Here is a 6,194-nt window from a genome sequence, read left to right as displayed (position 1 = left end):
TCGACAGGTTCAACTCGCGTACGGAAGGTTTAACAAACCGTTCTTTTTCTGACTTACCGGTGCTAGTTGCTGTAATTTAGACGAAAATTGGGGCAGAAAAAAAGGACCAACAAGAATTTTTTTTGCTTTTATTATTAGGTATAGATTATGTTATAATTGTATAAATTACAAATATTTGTGACATCGGAGGAGAACCCTATTACATGTGTGGAATTATAAACACAAAATAAGATATCCCTAATCACACCTCTATGGGTAGCACAAGTGATATTGGTAGTCTTGTTTTCCTGACTATAGGGCAATAAGTAAAGCTTGTTACGAGGTTGCCGGTATCACATGTGAGTAATATTGTTGGTGGAACAATGATGGCTGTGAAATACCACTTTTCTCGCGTTTAAATCCTTAGCTAAGTTAAAAATTGACTAGTTTACCTCTCAACTTGTCACTAATGACTAATTAATGCGACAATGTGCAATCTCTTCTATTTTTGGATGTTGTGCAAAAAATCACGTCATAATGACAAATGTACCTATAATTACTAAAGAAAATCGTATCAGGAACATGGCAAAGTTGACTCGCTCGAAGAGGCTATTCCATGGGCTTTAACGGGCATCGGTATGGGCAAGCCCCGCCTATACTGTGCGCCCGTAGTGTGTGCCACTGCATTCCCGAGGTCAAACCCTACAAGTTTCGTGAAGGAACCGACGCCAAAGAGAGAGCCATTCGTCGCCAAACAGAGCCGCCATCCACTAGATTCGTGTGTCGCTTTTCTATTGATGCCTGTAAGTTCTTGTTTAATCTTGGAGGAACCTGTTTGTGCTAACGACGCGCCGTTACGTTTTGCAAATAAGATGAGTAACCATGAAGTGTAATGGTCATCTCTCCAACCCCAAGTAGCAGATGTAGTGTACTTCATCACCGAATCTACCAACTCCAGGAAGAGCTGCAGTGACTCCCACAAAGTGCTTCTCCTAATGTAAGTCCCTTGTTTTAGCGCCATGTTCTGGGTTCAGATGCTTGTTTGTCTGAAGCTCTTTAAGTTCATTCGTAGGTATGACACCCTGCTATTTTTTAGTTCGTTGCTAATTGAAGTGATTGAACAATATTGGTTTACATTCTCTGCTCTGTAGATGTATCCATCATAACTTCTATCTTGTTGAGTCGTTGTTACAAAAAATATAGCCTGCTACACTATGTTTTTCATACCAAATTTATACTTCCTGAACATGTTGGTTTGCAATAACCTGTACTACAGGTGATGCCATTTTTATTTCTATCTATTTCGTCATAAGCTAACAAAGTAAGAACTTAGTTCGGCCTACTATCACTCTGCCATCTGGCCTGTAGAACAAATAAACTTGTCATACTACTACATAATAATTTTGTGTGCCATATGGTTCTTCAAAAGCTACAATATTGACTTATTTCTCTTACTTGGTATGACGCTCACATATGAAATGTTGAACATATTGGTTTGCATTCCCTCTTCTATAAGTTCACAGGTGATCCCACTATATTATGTATCTGGTCCATCCTAACCTCCAGCATTAACTATCGTCTACGTGTTGCTCATTAAAAATTTATATCCTGAAACATATTGATTTGGATTCTCTTCACTACAAGTTCAGGAGCGATGCCGTTATAATTCCTATGTGGTTTATTCCTATCTATTACACTCATCCTGCTATTATTTAATTCATGGCCAATCTAAAGTAATTGCACTTTACACATGTTGGTTCATATTCCCTCCTCTATAGTTTTTCCATCGTAACTTCTATTTAGATCATTGTTTGTTACAAAAGTAACATCCTCCTATTACATAGTTCATGCCAATTTTGAAGTCACTGAATAAGTTACTCTGTATTCCTGTAAAAGTAATAGCATTGTTATTTGTACCTGGTTTGTTGTGAGCTACTAAATTAACTGCCTAATATCAGTTCATTCACTATCCACTATGTGTTACCCATAACGAATTTTAAGTCCCTCTCGTTGATTAACATTCCCTCCATAACAAAGTTTAGATTATAATTCCTATATGGTTCATTACTAGCTATGCCAGTAAAATGCTTCTATTATTTAATTCATGGACAATTTAAGTAATTGAGTGCTGGCGTGTAGTTGACACATGTGTTGGGAACCCCAAGAGGAAGGTGTGATGCGTACAGCAGCAAGTTTTCCCTCAGTAAGAAACCAAGGTTATCGAACCAGTAGGAGTCAAGGAATACATGAAGGTTGTTGGTGGCGGAGTGTAGTGTGGCGCAACACCAGGGATTCCGGCGTGAACGTGGAACCTGCACAACACAATCACAATACTTTGCCCCAACTTAACAGTGAGGTTGTCAATCTCACCGGCTTGCTGTAAACAAAGGATTAAATGTATAGTGTGGAAGATGATGTTTGTTTGTGAAGAACAGTAAAGAACAGAGTTTGTAGTAGATTGTATTTCAGATGTAAAGAATGGACCGGGGTCCACAGTTCACTAGTGGTGTCTCTCCGATAAGATAAATGGCATGTTGGGTGAACGAATTACAGTTGGGCAATTGACAAATAGAGACGGCATAGCAATGCACATACATATCATGATGACTACTATGAGATTTAATCAGGGCATTACGACAAAGTACATAGACCGCTATCCAGCATGCATCTATGCCTAAAAGGTCCACCTTCAGGTTATCATCCGAACCCCTTCCAGTATTAAGTTGCAAACAACAGACAACTGCATTAAGTATGGTGCGTAATGTAATCAACACAAATATCCTTAGACAAAGCATTGATGTTTTATCCCTAGTGGAGGTCAGAAATTCAAGCATCCACAACCTTAGAACTTTCTGTCACTGTCCCAGATTCAATGGAGGCATGAACCCACTATCGAGCATAAATACTCCCTCTTGGAGTCACAAGTATCAACTTGACCAGAGCCTCTACTAGCAACAGAGAGCATGCAAGAACATAAACAACATATATATGATAGATTGATAATCAACTTGACATAGTATTCCATATTCATCGGATCCCAACAAACACAACATGTAGCATTACAAATAGATGATCTTGATCATGATAGGCAGCTCACAAGATCTAACATGATAGCACAATGAGGAGAAGACAACCATCTAGCTACTGCTATGGACCCATAGTCCAGGGGTGATCTACTACACATCAATCCGGAGGCGATCATGGTGATGAAGAGTCCTCCGGGAGATAATTCCCCTCTCCGGCAGGGTGCCGGAGGCGATCTCCTGAATCCCCCGAGATGGGATTGGCGGCGGCGGCGTCTCTGGAAGGTTTTCCGTATCGTGGCTCTCGGTACTGGGGTTTTCGCGACGAAGGCTTTAAGTAGGCGGAAGGGCAGCGTTGGAGGGCTGACGAGGGGCCCACACCATAGGGCGGCGCGGGCCCCCCTCTGGCCGCGCGGCCCTATGGTGGCGGCGCCTCGTCGCCCCACTTCGTATCCCTTTCGGTCTTCTGGAAGCTTCGTGAAAAAATAAGACCCTGGGCGTTGATTTCGTCCAATTCCGAGAATATTTCCTTTGTAGGATTTCTGAAACCAAAAACAGCAGAAAACAACAACTGGCTCTTCGGCATCTCTTCAATAGGTTAGTGCCGGAAAATGCATAATAATGACATAAAGTGTGTATAAAACATGTGAGTATCATCATAAAAGTAGCATGTGATGACCCACAAGTCACTACAACAAGACCCGTCCTACAGCAACGCATAAATCTGTATCTAAACGTTAATTTAGGCGTTGCTAGCACCCCTACCAACGGATTTAGTATGCGTTGCGTTTTTGGGCGTTGCAAGGATATAATGCAACGTATATATGAGCGTTGGTAACCAATGTATAGAGCGTTGCAAAGTGGCAACAGATGTCACACAACACATGTATCCGTTGGAACATAACGTACACGGGTTGAACAATTTTATTCAAAATAAATATTATTTTCAAGGCTTTAATTGTCGCTAGATCACTTCGAAGATGGTAATTTTTTTTTCTCAACAAAAGTATATACGCTTCATAAGAAGAAAAGAAACACAAAGTGCAGAATATAAGAGCATTCCAAGAAGAAACAATTGAATATGTATTATTGAAATTGCGTTCCATACATCAAATTTTTCTTCTGAGTACACAGCTTACAATATTACTTCAAAGTACTACATCCTAACTAATCCTATATATGTAAGTTTGAATCTGATTCCTTCTAATGTTCTGCCTTCTGGTGCACAGCTCTTATATCCGAATATAGCAGTCCTTGCTGAATTTTGGGCCTGCAAAAACAAAGTTCTAAATTTAGAAACAATTTGGAATTCTACTTCCTACTACTAATCACCATGCGAGAATGTCAGAAGAGATATATGTATCGACGTATGTATATATCTTAACAGAGGATATTTTCACCATGCAAGGCACCGGTCTTCTTTGCTAGAAAAACTGAATATAGAGGTAAGATGATTGTAAGCTGAACTATATATTTTGGCACCAAAAGTCCTCAGTTTATTTTATGTGTGCAACTATTGGAAATTCACACTAACCATTGAACAACGCCGAGAAAGGATAAGAAATCAGCGAAATGAATCAGACCAAGAGTAGCTTGAATAAATAGTTCTAACTTTTAAGACAATGTTTTGTATGAGTAAAAAATTATGTATGTAAAGCATCCATACTTAGGAAGCCCATATCAGAATGAACTACTCTGGAAAAAAACAACAGTAGAAGATTGTATGTACCTCTACATATATTGAGATGCGGCATCTTCAAAGAACCATCTCCATATATAAAGTTGCTGAAGATAAATAAGCTACACTAGCAAGGTATGGACGATTCTCTTGTCGGCTAAGTTTCTGCATTGACTAAAGATAAATATAGTGCCTAGACTGAGTTATTTATTGTTCAACTAGTTGCACAATGCGAAAGGTAAGTCCAGCTGAAAAAATCAATGAACAAAACTAAACGTGATTCTTTTACAGCAAAAAACAGATTTCTTCTCATGATTATTATTTCAGAAGAATAATAACAATAAAGGAAATTATCAAAGTGTATGCGTAAAGATCAATCAAGAAAAAAAAAGGAGTGGATCAAGAGGTCTTCATTCCAGTATCTCGTCCGTATTTTGAGAATCTGCATGATTAAGCATACTTTGTCAATGCATCATTTTAACTCATAATAAGGAAGCAAGCTAGCTGAGAAAGAAAATAGGATGCTGGCACACTAAAATTTAGAAGATATTGAGGGTATATTTCATACCAAAGTGCGTCCATGTTTGGTAATGTCTGCAGCGAGCGAGGATGACCAGCGTCGTGGCATATCCCGTGATGGACTCGCCGGCTCTGTCGGCAAGCTACGGCTTAGGCGATGGAACCTATTTACTGACAAATAGTTGAAAATGGCGTTATGGCACAGTTTTCTAGATGTGTTATGTATTGGCCATCACACAGTTAAAAAATGAACAAACTACATAGTATATAACTTGATCTGAAGTGTCAAGTGATCACAATACTTTGAACTATTATTTGTACTCCCTCTGTCTCGTGAAACATGTCTTACTTTTGTCTAAATTTGGATGTATCTAGTATTTAGTGTATAGATACATTTAAATTTAGACAAATCTAAGACATTTTCTTAATGGGACGGAGGGAGTACATTAAATAGCAATGCAAATCACCAAAGTTAGTGTGAAATAAATAAACAAAGAGAGTGATCGACTTCCACCACCAGAAATCACAAACTACAAGAGTACTAATTATATCACTTATTGGTGGTGGCAGGAGTACCAAACCAGCCAGGCTAAAAATACGCCAATATCATGGTTCGATGCGTAGCAAAAAGCAGGAGAAAAAGGTGAATTCATCAAACCTGCACTCTCGTAGGGTGGAGCTCACGATGCGGAGGTGCAGCAGGAAGCCAATCCACCATGGCTTGTCCGCCTGGACCTTGGGAGCCACGCGACGCCATGGAATGGCTGCACGCAGGCAGACCGATGGTTGTGGGCTCCTTTCTCCATTCAACTGCAGATCCTATCTGTCTCATGCGTGAACAAGGAGGTCGCCCATGGTTCGATCGGAAGGAGAGAGGAACAGAGGTAGCGCAGGGGCCAGAACTGAGCGTTGGCGGCTTGAGGAAGACGGCCGACGCAATGGGAGCCAGAGCCCGAAGAGGAGGTGGATGGCTAATGACCGGGTTGATCTGTGGC

At 40.2% G+C, this 6,194-nt stretch overlaps 1 long non-coding RNA gene across 1 annotated transcript; it reads right to left on the bottom strand.

Annotated features, from left to right (window-relative positions):
* Positions 1-4,260: 4,260 nt before the first annotated feature.
* LOC124670237 lies at positions 4,261-5,954 on the bottom strand. Its single transcript, XR_006992450.1, has 3 exons — positions 5,858-5,954; positions 5,249-5,370; positions 4,261-5,122 (listed from the first exon to the last, which is right to left on the bottom strand). It is a non-coding gene; the product is annotated as an uncharacterized LOC124670237 (long non-coding RNA).
* Positions 5,955-6,194: the final 240 nt, after the last annotated feature.

The sequence above is a fragment of the Lolium rigidum genome, chromosome 7 (assembly GCF_022539505.1).
Source record: "Lolium rigidum isolate FL_2022 chromosome 7, APGP_CSIRO_Lrig_0.1, whole genome shotgun sequence".
In the NCBI taxonomy this organism is placed as follows: Eukaryota; Viridiplantae; Streptophyta; class Magnoliopsida; order Poales; family Poaceae; genus Lolium; species Lolium rigidum.
Note: the sequence above shows the minus strand (reverse complement) of the source record. Positions and strands in the feature narration are given on the sequence as shown.